This window comes from Diprion similis, chromosome 9 (genome assembly GCF_021155765.1).
Source record: "Diprion similis isolate iyDipSimi1 chromosome 9, iyDipSimi1.1, whole genome shotgun sequence".
In the NCBI taxonomy this organism is placed as follows: Eukaryota; Metazoa; Arthropoda; class Insecta; order Hymenoptera; family Diprionidae; genus Diprion; species Diprion similis.
Window position 1 is genome coordinate 3624192 of NC_060113.1, and position 12290 is coordinate 3636481.

General features: G+C 39.1%; 1 protein-coding gene across 1 annotated transcript in view; it reads left to right on the forward strand.

The window, feature by feature from the left end:
• The first annotated feature begins 1854 nt into the window (after window positions 1–1854).
• Window positions 1855–12290, forward strand: part of LOC124410375 (alkaline phosphatase-like) — a 98337-nt gene continuing 87901 nt past the window's right edge. Inside the window, exon 1 of the mRNA XM_046888678.1 lies at window positions 1855–1918. The gene's annotated coding sequence lies outside the window, so the exon portion shown is untranslated. The remainder of the gene's footprint in view (window positions 1919–12290) is intronic.

Below are 12290 nucleotides of genomic sequence, written 5' to 3' on the forward strand. Positions count from 1 at the left end.
GATAAATCTTGCAGAATTCCTTGATTGGGGCTAATTTTCTATACCGCAAATTTCTTCCCTCTCGTGTTTCTGCAGATACGAATGCGTTAAAATTATCTCGACGAGTTGGCCCGATAAAGACCATGGAATGTCCATACATACGTTACCACCCACCCACACACCGCCGTACATCCATGCATGGATGGCTCTCGACGTGAACATATATACCTACAAGGGACGCGAAGTCTCGCGGCACTCGGTTAATGGCTACAATGGGAACTCGACATCTGCTCGCGGGAGTTTCTCCTCTCTGGATGGTGGTTGGTTTCCTCCCGGTTTTCTCCACGTCGCTCTCGTATCCTAGAGCGCAGGACTCTAGCGCTACCTGCTACTTCGCATACTTCGCCTACTTCGCGGCAGTCATATACCGGCGCGCATGCAGCAGCACTTCACCATCCACTTGAAGCAATTACATCTAATTACCGCAGAGCAGCGCTCATTAATATACCAACCACCAGGCCACCGGTCCCTCGCCTCCGAAATAGCTTCGCGAGTCTCGATCCTCGGGCCACCCTTACCTAGACGCCAAGTTTAACTTGAGCGAAACCCACCAGGTTCGACCAAAGTAAACCGACCCCCGATTTTCACCGCGGGGACCAAAAACCCATATCCTTGGCACAGTTTCACTCCCGTCGCAATCCTCCTGCGCATATTAAACCCCACCAGGACTCGGTTCGCTGTTGTATCTTTGTCGGGCTTTCATTATAAGGGTTTTCAGCGAAGGACGAAATTGTGCGAAGCTTCGTTTAGCCGCAGCCGGACAGTCAAGCTTCGTTCTTAACAATTCACCGATTTAAAAGTTGACAGGTAGTTTCGATTGGTGTCGATTGTTTGAACTTCGGAAACTGTAATTTAAGCATTTTATTTTCGGAATCATTTTCATCCATCGGATTACTTGTCATTGCAATGGGTTTCAATGAAAGGAAAGTTTTTTTTTTTTTTTTTTTTTTTTTCTTACCTTTTATTAATCTATTTTCGAAAGTATTACAGAAACAATAAAAGTAACACACATTTTTTTCCATCACTAGTTTGCTAATAACTGAGGAAGACTTTTTTTGTTTAAGATTCTTACCACTGAAACTAGAATGGCGTATTTTCTTAGGAAAAATTATTCTTAAACAAGCCAGAAAAACAGTTTTTTTGCGATAATTTACATCACCATGAATAGAAAAAAGTTTGACGTTTGTCCGACAAACAACTCCGATCTCAAAAGCAGCCGAGTGAAAATTCGATTTACTTCCGTTAGAAGCGGAAGTTCGTTTTAAACGGGACATGGCAATTTTTCATGTCAATTATTTTGCTGTAAAAACCTAAAAAATTTAGATTTAGATAAATTTATGTATGTAACTGCCGTTTAAAAGCTTTGTTCAATCACTTATTTCTCACAATACTTTTTCGAAACGAGTATACGTTCCACACATCCTTAAACAATCGGCAACAAGTGCCGATAGGATTTCGACGAGCCTCCTTTTCCCCCAAAGTTTGCCGAACGAACGTTGCCCAACTCGAAGGTGTAATCCCGAAATTCCCGGATCATGCGATTAGAGTAATCCAGAGAATTGCATTAGGATCATCAGGGATGTCAGTATAGATCCGAGGATCTGCGGAAGAAACAAATTACGAAGCTTGGACAAGAAATCGATGCTTGTTGATAGCAGCGCAGCGGTGAGGGAAAACCTTTCATCCACGTTTTTGATTCTTTTTCTAATTCTTTCCTTTCAGTATTTCAATTTCCTGTTCAAATTTTCACAGCCAGATTCTCACGATCAGTTTAATATAAGAAATTGACGTTTCCAAAAAGCGTACCGCCTCAGAGAATTCTACGTTTACTTGCAGTTTAATTAAACAGGAACGCCTGCACGAATCGCTTCGATACACGGTACATTCACAGGTATGCATGCATGCATGATTCCATTGCGATGCCAGCTATTACGGAAAATTGTTATTTAACCTGCTGGCGTTCGACTTACCGAGAAAAACTGAGCCACGTTTACGCTCCTCCGTTGCAGACCGGCCTCGAAATTTATCGGCCAAAGTTCTATCTGGCTCAGAAACTTGTCCACCTACCGATATTGAATCCAGTTTTTTAATTTAAAATTCAACCTTGCGAACTTGGAGGCCGTAAAAAACGACACGACGACACCAGGAAATTCTCACCTCTCGAACGTCCCGAGGAGAAATACGGGACCGCGATAATTCCAGCAGATTTTTCCTGGTTCTTTCGTTCTGAAAATCAGGTGAAAAGAATCCAAATATGAAGTTGCGATAACTGATTATATTATAGTTAGAAGTCTGCGAGTTTCCAGCTTCCGGCAGCTTCGACTATATCCGCGTATGGATCCATGGATTATCGAGAACCATCAATGAAGGATAAAAGTATGATTACATCCTGTTACAGGCGTGCGCTGGGAGGAGTTTAGTTGCCGAGGTCCTCGTTATTGCAAAAGTTCTCGGTCTAAGACTTGTTCAAATTCCGCAAGGGACCTTTGCAGGAGTCTCGAAGGATATTCGCGTCTTCCCGTCCGGGAGACTAACTTGTAGTCCCGGGACTCTGGCAGCTGATAGATTTCCTGTACCACGTGGTTTTTCCCATCGGGATGGCTCGAACCACTTTGCTTTAGTAAATAACACCTATATACAAATACTACACGTGATCCTTGGCTGATCCTGTCGAGGGTGGGGGTGAGGAGTATCTCATATGGGTTTTCAACTGAAAAAACGTCCACCAAAAAGCGGCGAATACTATGGTGGTTCAAAAAGTTATCAGAATGGTGCTAATAATAAGCAATCAGGGTTTGATCTGATTGGCGTTTTTTTTTAAGGGTGTATTCTGGTCTGGAGGCATACATATACATATCGGCATGAATATATGGAACTTTTCACGTTAATTAGACCAGGGTTTGACCCTAATTAACTCTCTTGGATTTGGTTCGCGATTTTTTTTAATCGTTTTTCCAACTCCAAAAAGCATTCCAGATTTTTTTTCGGATTTTTTTAACCCCCGCCTCCCTAACGCCCCCAGAGCTCTATGAATAATGATATTTTTACAGTAATTGGGACAGTTTTGAAAATTATCAACGAAAATTCCATAATTTCTGTAGTCGAAACGAAAAATATCCCTGATACTAATTTTTGTTTTTAGTAATTTTGATTTATTCCTAATTTCTAGGTTTTAAAATTTTTAATTCTGATAATTTTTCTTTCAGTTACTTTGATTTTTCATTTTTCAATTTCGATAAAAGTTTCATGACAGTTTTTGTATCGGGAAAAATGTATCGAAGGCTGAAGATTGAAAGAAAAATCATAATGACTAAAAAAAATAATTATTAATTCTTTGAAATATAATATTTTTGGTAAGAAAAATCTGAAAAAAAATTGCAATGCTTCTCAGAGTTGAAACAGCAATATAAGAAATCCTGAACGAAATTCAAGAGGCTGAGAGTCAAATCCTGGTCGAATTTACGCGGAATACCCCATATATCGGTCCAGACTAAGTATCCAATATTGCCGTAATATCATCCTGCGACGCTGCTGCTGCTGCATATTCCTGCCTTGTATAAACAGATCAAACGCTTTTCGCAATATCTAAACTTTGGTTTTTCTTTCCGTTTTAACTCTTGGATATGTTTTTTCTTCATGAATGGTCGCGTGCGAAATTCGTGCGAATAAAAAATTCATTACCATTATTATCACACATCATTCCATCGGAATGGTGCAATTGGCTGGATACAAAATTCTTAACGTGCAATCATTACTTGCTTATGAAAATACCTCAAGGTTCGTAAATAGAAGGATATAGATATTTTTTTTTTCACGTAGGTAGTTATTGTGCAACAAATGGAACCTAATAATTTTGTAAAAAATAAAACCTTTCTTCGAAAACCTGTGTGGCATAAGAATCTAAATGAAATGATAGAAGACGTTTGTTTGTCCAACTGCAGACATGATCTATACAGATCTATTACCACTATTATTATGTAATGTTAAAAATTATCTTAAAGATTGACATTGTAAAAGTGATATAATTGACAAAATGTGGAATAAAATTTCGCCGATTATTGTGGCTTTGGACGAAATTGAAGTGAAATTTAGCGGTAAAGTTTTTGTGCGTATTATACTTATATCCAAACCAAGGATCAAAGGTTTTGTAGCACAATGAATTTCTCTCTCTCTCTCTCTCTTTCTTGCAATCGGTCGTATTTTTATGAAACAAAAAACGAAAGAGAAGCGGAACGCGTGTTTTTCACTTTTCTCCTCTTTATATTATACTTATTTCTAATATCAAGCACTCGTGCTCGGCAACATTGAATTCCAGAGTATAAATCAGGAAAGCAGCCAAGGGAATAAGTTTTACTTTGGAATTCTCCTTACCTGTGAAATGACATTTTGACTTCTCTTGGAGACGCTTAAGAGGCGGAGCAGCCAGTGAACGATTACGAACGCCGTTTTCCAAGCTTCAACCACATTTCTCGAACTCTCGTCGCGGCAACCGTTGGATGTTGATTTTAAAAAAAGTATAAGCTCGTAGAGATTCAGGGGGCTGTTTATCCTGACGAAAAGTTGGCAAGCCGCCAGCTCGGATCCGTAGCTTTTGCTCACGTCAGCTGCAAACCCGGCCACCCTCCAGTGTTGTTTCGTTAACTCTCTCATTTCGCGCACCTTCACCGAACCCTCGACCCGCGCCAGATGCCCAAGATTTCGACCCTTTGAACTCTGGATCCTGACGATGCGGGTCGATCTCATCTCACCTGACTCCTCAGATTCCTGAAAGGATCTTTTAGATATACCTGAAGATGCGTAGCTTGTTTTAATTATCACGATTTTTATCTTTTTTGTCACGTAATCATTGTTTCTGAAAAACACTCTGCTAAATAACTGCAAAGGTGATACGATTTATTTATTTATTTCTTTATTTATAGGGTAAATCAGCAAGTTTAATACCAGAACTACTAGCAGACCAGTCTAAAGTGAATGGTGAGTAACACAATGAATTTAATTTTTGTTTCGTTAGACACAACATTTGACATCATCATTTTTATGTTCCTAATTCGTCTTAAATTCTACCTCGGTAGTTCTAGTGTTAAAACATTGTGTTTTTTCCACCGTATAATAAAATCAAAAGGTGTCAACTGTTGTGCATCGGTAACCTTGGCCATCTTGGATAAACGTCAGAGTGAGGTTAATTTAAAAGAAAAATCATCTCCCGGAACGAGGCCGAGCGGGGAAAAGACCTTGTTCCCGACTAGCGTTTACCGGGTATTACAAACCTCTGGAGGCGATATTTTAGGAGAAACACGAAGAACCTGAGAGCGGACGACGCGTTCAAAATGGCTGCGAGGGCCTCGCACCGGTAACTCTGAAGCAAATTGATTTCGTGCCGGCTCTTTTTCTTCTTCGATGGCTTCGAGGTCTACGAGGTCTACCAAATCTTTCAAGGTGCTAATTTCCAAGGGTTGCCGACTTACTACCCCCATCGAATCTAAACGTCGGTTGGCTTTCGTCCCCCGATTATAGCTGCACTCGGTCCTCTCCTTTAACTCAAAATTAATTAAACCCGGCTGGATATTGATCGGACAAGACGGTATAAAATCTCGCGGGTACTGGAAAAAGGGATCCGCCCGATCGTCCCGGGGGTGGATCACCACCGGCAGACGCCGATGACGATTGGCTCGGCGATCCCCGTCCTCGAGGGCTTCGGAAAACTCACGGATACCCTGATTAATATCCATCAATCCTCTTTCCACGATCCAGGCTAACGCCGCGAATTGACCCTGGAACAATGCCGTCGCGTTGGACTCGAGACTCATTTTCACCGACCTCCTTTATTTTTACTTTATTTTCAATATCTACTCCGTCCCAGCAATTGGCATTTCTAATATACCACTGCTATTATTATTATTATTATTATTATTTTTATATAATTCTTCCGCTTAACGGAAAACGTTAGAATGGTTTTTCAACCTGCGCAGTTTTCATTCAATCGAAACGTTACATCGAATCTCCGGGTATGTAATACATACGTATATACATATGTGAATAGCTGCGGAATTTGTTCATTGAGCTAGTTTCTGCGGCTTGGGAATAGAAAAAAGAATTTTTTTTTGCGTCGATATTGGAGTTGAGGAAGTGGGTATAAAGAGTCGATGCAGCTGGTGAATCGCTTGAATGGTTCGCTTCTTATAATCGTCTACCGGATATGAGGATTTGATATAAAATAGCCTCGTTTTCGTGACAATACGGTTATGTAACGTGTGCGGAAAAGCCTCTGCGTGAAAATTTAATAAATCGGCAAGAATAGGTGGGCGATAAATAATCGACGCGGGGAACTCGTGTTTCCAGTTCGATTCGCTTCCGCGGCCCATTGTTCAATCTTGGAACAAAAACTGCAGGCTATGATGCATCCGTGTTATTGTAGAAAAACGAGACTCGATTCGACGGGGCTGACAACCCCGTCTGGGACGAACGTTCTCATCGTTCAAAACGACAGGCAAAAAGACAGAGAAAGGTTGGAAAAAGTCGGATCAACCTTTGGACGATCTATACGGTGAAATCGGGAAACAATAAAACCAAATTCACGGGATCATTTGCGGCGGTTGGTTGGCCGAAAATCCTAGCTAATATGTCTGCAAGTCAGAAATATCTTTTCAAATATACGAAAACCAACATGATGAAAATAAAGTGTAACGATCGTAAAGTGAAGTCTAACAAGTCTGCCAAACTTTGAAGAAATTTTAATAGAGATTCGAAAGGCAGTATCGATATACAAGCCTTCGTTTACAATAACGATATTTTTGATTTTCTTCTCGTAGCTCACGAACGTAATAATTTTGCAAATACCCAATATTGTTAAAATATCTCGCGGTAGAATTATTATCAAACATTTGCACACCGTTTAAGTCTGGTTGCTTTCCTCATACCTCAACGTAGATCGGCGCCATTTCCGCCCAGACCTCAAAGCTGGCGAACAAGATCATCGAGGCTGAATCAAAGCTGGCGAAAAGTATCGTCGAGACTTTAACGGCAATTTTGGTGATCAGGAGGACCGGATAAATCGATATCTGGCAATAGTAATTCCAGGACGATGCTTGGGACCCTTGATGAGATGACAGGATCGTTTTGGCATCCGCGATGCTCGTTGCTATGAGTTTTCTGTGCCTCCAACATACCGACAGTGTCGTTAGCTGATAGGCGAATCTTGTTACGCACTTTATCCCGACTATCACGTCGCTTTTTGAATCCAGAGTGTCGAGAAGTTTTGTGTACTGAAAAGTTCGATTACGTATCGCGGTTTATTACAGGTGCTGAAAATGCGTCGTGCAAAAAGGACGTTGAAGAAAAATCGGACGAACTTTATTCTATTCACGAAAAACGAGGCACGCATATACGTGAGCTTTTGGAATTTTGAGCTTACATTTAAATGAATAAATTTTTATTCTATGCATTGAATAATAAGAAAAATTTTCACTTATTACTCATGAAGTTTGCTTTTGTCTTCTTTACAAATAAGTCTTGAAGTTTTTGGTTGATAGTTAACATCGGTGACTATACGGAAGAAAATGAAAACGTTTTTACTAAGACGTCATGGAGTTTATCGTTATTAACGTTATCAGGAAAGTGCGAAAAATATTAATTTTTAAACTTTGTTTATCAATTCTTTTACATTTTTAGTTTATTACTAATTATTATTTTCGAATAAATGTGATTTAAATGCAAAACTGAAGTTAGTTTAATTGTTATTTAAACAATAAATGATTGTGAAAATATGTTCTGGTTTCTACAAAAATAAACTTCATCGATTAAAACTATTTTCTCATTAATTAGTTACGTGGAAGAAATCAAAATCTGACATCTAGAACCCAGACTCTGAAATCGTGTTGACCAGTGTTATACTATACCTTGTTTAAAATCGATTCACTGCTTGTTGCGTAGTAGGCGAATGAAACTGTGACGTAAAGGGTTAAAACGACGTTGATTATGCAGAGGATAAGCGGTAGGAGCTCTCGCTTTGTTAAAAGAGAATCGTATACGAGACAACCAAACAGTTTAGATATCAGAGAAACGCTGTTAATCAAAAGTTGGCTCATTCTCGCTATTATTTATCTCTCTCTTTCTCTCTTTCTCTCTTTCTCTCTTTTTCTCTTTCTCTTGGATCCAGTGTCGCTGCTTGCTGCAGCTGAGCTGCGGTGAAAGGAATATTTATTAACGCGATGTTAGATGCGGCTCTGGAATATAAGGTATAATAATTCCAACTTGCTAATAGGGGCGAGGAGCAGCTTGTATGTAAAGGGGGTTGAAACTGTGCCAAACTTACTTACAGCCACACCTGACTATGCGCCTATGTAACATTTATGTTGAAGACTGCGGCTTGTAATCGCGATGTTGAATGCATATCAGTGAACATAATTTATTTTAAACAAATTTATAACCCGTGTTATGAATTTCTTTAAAAATATTCTAATCGCGACAAGTTTTTCAAACCCTCTTATTCAATTCGTTCTCAGTTTCGTTTCGTTTAATACAAATTCCGGACGAAAGTGTCTTAACGCGTCTTAAGCACGTATATTATTATGGAAAAAATGAAAATGACAAAGATAAATTAAAAATTGTGGGAAAAAAATTCCTCACGTAATCATCTTATCATACGACGGCAACGATGAAATTCTGACGAGTCAAATAACGTAGGGTATGAAATAATTAATTTTCTCACACTTTTTTTCGCAATCCCTGATCTTTGCGAGAATTAAATAAAATGTATCGCCACGCGGCGTTTCTCTTGGCGCGTTTCATTCGACTCTAATTGTATTTATTAATTAATGGAAGACTCGACTGGCTTCGCAGGGCGAGAGAGCTGCCTGTTCAACTCAAGCCTCTGAAATCTCAGAGGATCAAAACCGCAGCGCTGATGGATCTGCTTGCTTTGAGCAGAAGCTGCTGGCTTCAGAATTCGCTGCCGCGTTTCGAGCCCTGCAGCGGGACGCAATATGGCTCCGAGTACATTACATACACATACCTCTATGTACATATATGTATAACTGCAGAAGGTTGGGGCTGAAATTTGCCTCAAGCTCTCTGTGTTTATATTACTTTTTTCGCAAAAAATTTCGGACGAGACTACCGCGTAATTAGAAAATGAAAGGGTCGTGTATATTATATATACATATTTATAAGTGTGCAGGGTGTAGATTTTTTAAAATATTTTTAGAACCTCATTTTTCTTATTTGTTTTATTTTTAGACGAAAGACTTTTTCACGATCTTGATTACCCCCATTATTATAAAAGAATAGCTACGAACTGAAGAATAATCAATCTTTATACTGCTTGTTTTTTTTTGTTGTTTTTGTATTTCCAACTCGCGTTTGATTTCGGCTTCGTAATAGGGTGAAATAGAAGTTTCTACTAAAAGAGACATTTTAATGACGAATCTAAACTCTTAAAACGTACGATTTTTATTTTATAAACGTATGTTGTCTAATTATTTCAACTAATTTGCCAAAGCTATAACGACAGATGTGCAGAAACAAACAAAAAACAAAGAAAGAAATCAATCAGAATAATTGTTGTATAGTAAAAATTAATCGTTGCACGTTTAAACTATAAATTTTGGGTAGATCAACAAACTACATATAATAGTTATCAAAATGAAAATCGAAAGAGAATTATTTACCAAAGAATTTGTCGGTCAGTTTCTTTAATGCTGTAATTAAGTTTTTGTTTCCAATATTAAACCAGGTTACGCGCTGATATAATTTGAAATTATATTTGTCATACAAGTGCAGTCGGATGTCGTTATTGAACGTAGGGACACCTGAGCTTCACGAAGGAAGAATTCAAATCGATGATTTTTCTCCCATCGCCTTTCGACAGTCCGTGAAAAGTTGAAGCAAAGAAAGGATTCGACCCGGAATCCGTCACGACGGGACGGAGTAAAATTTCAGCAGCGACTGACGTGACGTGACGCCGGGCGAATCGTTCGCCGTTAAACGTCTGAGTGGGGGATCAATTTATTGGTTTTTCCTTTTTTCATTAACGACCGAAGTATCGCTGTCACTTATTCACCTCGTAAGCTGTTACGATTCTCATTAGGCTTCGGAGTGTCGCGAATAATGGGTGGAAAATTGCATTAGAACTTTCATGAAATACACATGTGACGGTGGATTTTCACTTTGACATGAAAATCACCAGAATAACATAGAACGACCGCAAATTCCCGATCCTCGTAATCATATTTCTTGAATATGTTCATTTGATTAGTCAGATAGTCGCTTCTATTACAGCGAATTCGTAATTCGCTCGCGGTTGATTAACCGTATTAATAATGTACAATAATTCGAATTCACTTAGTCGGGACAACTTTGAAGCCATGGTGTAATTTCGTTCCATTGAAATACAGTAGAACCTCGGTTATCCGAACCATGAATTGATTCATCCGAACGTTGGCCAAAAACTGCATGATTATGGTGTTTGAAAGAGGTTTAATGTGTGTATTTATTATCAATCTCGATCAATCTCCATAATTTCGTTTGTCTTCGAATGGATTTTTCACCAATTAAACATCGATGAAACTGATTTCGCCATTTTATTGCTGATCAAAAAACGAGAAGACTCATTCACTTACGAGTTCCATTACTGCTCTGGGAACGATCATATATTACCAACGAGGAAATCGTCGGGTAAATATTTACCCCACTTTCTAGTACGGAGGTAAAAAAAAAAAAAAACAACTTTGTCGTTCTAAGCTTAATTCGCATAATCGAGATTCTACGTTATACTACTTTGCAAGAGAGCTGCAGCCACCGGATGTCGTCCCGGCTGCAACAGACTTCAGACTTTATCTGCTCGTGTAAACCTGCGATGGTATAGTGAACATCCGCAGATTCATCCATCCTCTCATCCCTTCTTCCTCTTGAGCTTTTTCCACTCCGTAGATAGGTAAGTAGGTAGGTAGCTAGTTGCATCAAAGATTCGAGAAGCTGTGGTTACCCGTAATCCGCAGATATATATAGCCGGTCAGAATCTCTTGAAAAGTTTCGTAATAAACTTATCGAGGTTGATTTTTTTTCATCTCTCCATTTTTTCTCCTTTTTATTATATCCCACCGGAAGGTACGCGCTCCGCAATAGTTGCAAAAATATGGAAAAATATTCCCGGCCGAAGTATTCCCAGGCTGCATAACGGGAAACGCGGTGTTGCACAGTCGCACATCGGATGCAACGTAACGCTGCTGCAGCGGGGGATGGAATGGATTATATCCGGCATAATATATATATATATATACATATACATATATAGACACGCCTCTCCTCCTTCTATTTCTCATCACCCCGATTTCTCTGTATAATACACAGATGTATATATGTATACATAGATGCATAGATGCATGTGCAGCATCCGTGGCAAATGCAAGAAGCGAAACTATTTCCACTCGCCGAGTTGAAATTCCGATGAACCACGCCGATAGAATTTTAGAGTTCGCAGTGACTCTTCGGACGGGCGGCTGGATGGTCAGCCTGTCGGGAATCCTCCTGGGGTTTGATGTCGGGATTCCCGACATTCGATTTCGATAATTTGAATGTTTACGCCCGAACTTTTCACCGCTCTGACTGACTGTCTGGTCTGTCTAGTTGGTTTTTTTCATCTCGTGAATAATCTCGATATAATATTTTGGGGGATCTTCGGTATTTCGGTATACCGAAAATTTTATCGGTGATATTTTTTTTTTTTTTGTTGGAAAATGTTGCGGTATCACCTTCTTTAATATCGAAACGGTGAAACGTCGAAGATGTTTTAATATTGTTGACGGTAAAATTGATAGATCCTGATTTAGCGGGGATCTACTTGAACGGATGTATAATGTCAATATATTCATATAGTTTATCAACAGCTTAGGCACATATTTTAATAAGTATACTTCTATGTTCGTTATAGGTATCGGAATTGAAATTTATATCCGGTTGTCTAGTTTTCATTTTCGTAGGAATTACACTTTTTGTTTTCAACGAAAAACATGATATTTTTATTTATAACGAAACGACGGTGTTTCGGTAAATCAGTATTAAATATTTCCATATCGAACAGCTCGGAATTTTTCACCTCTCTTTTGATATCGCGTTGTCGCATCGCTCGTCAATCCAAATCCCAGCGCTTATACAGCTTCCGATTTATTCGCAAATTATACAATATTCTCACTTTTACTTCAAATTAATCATCCCACGATTCTCCACCTTTTATTACACACAAAAAACCAAAACGT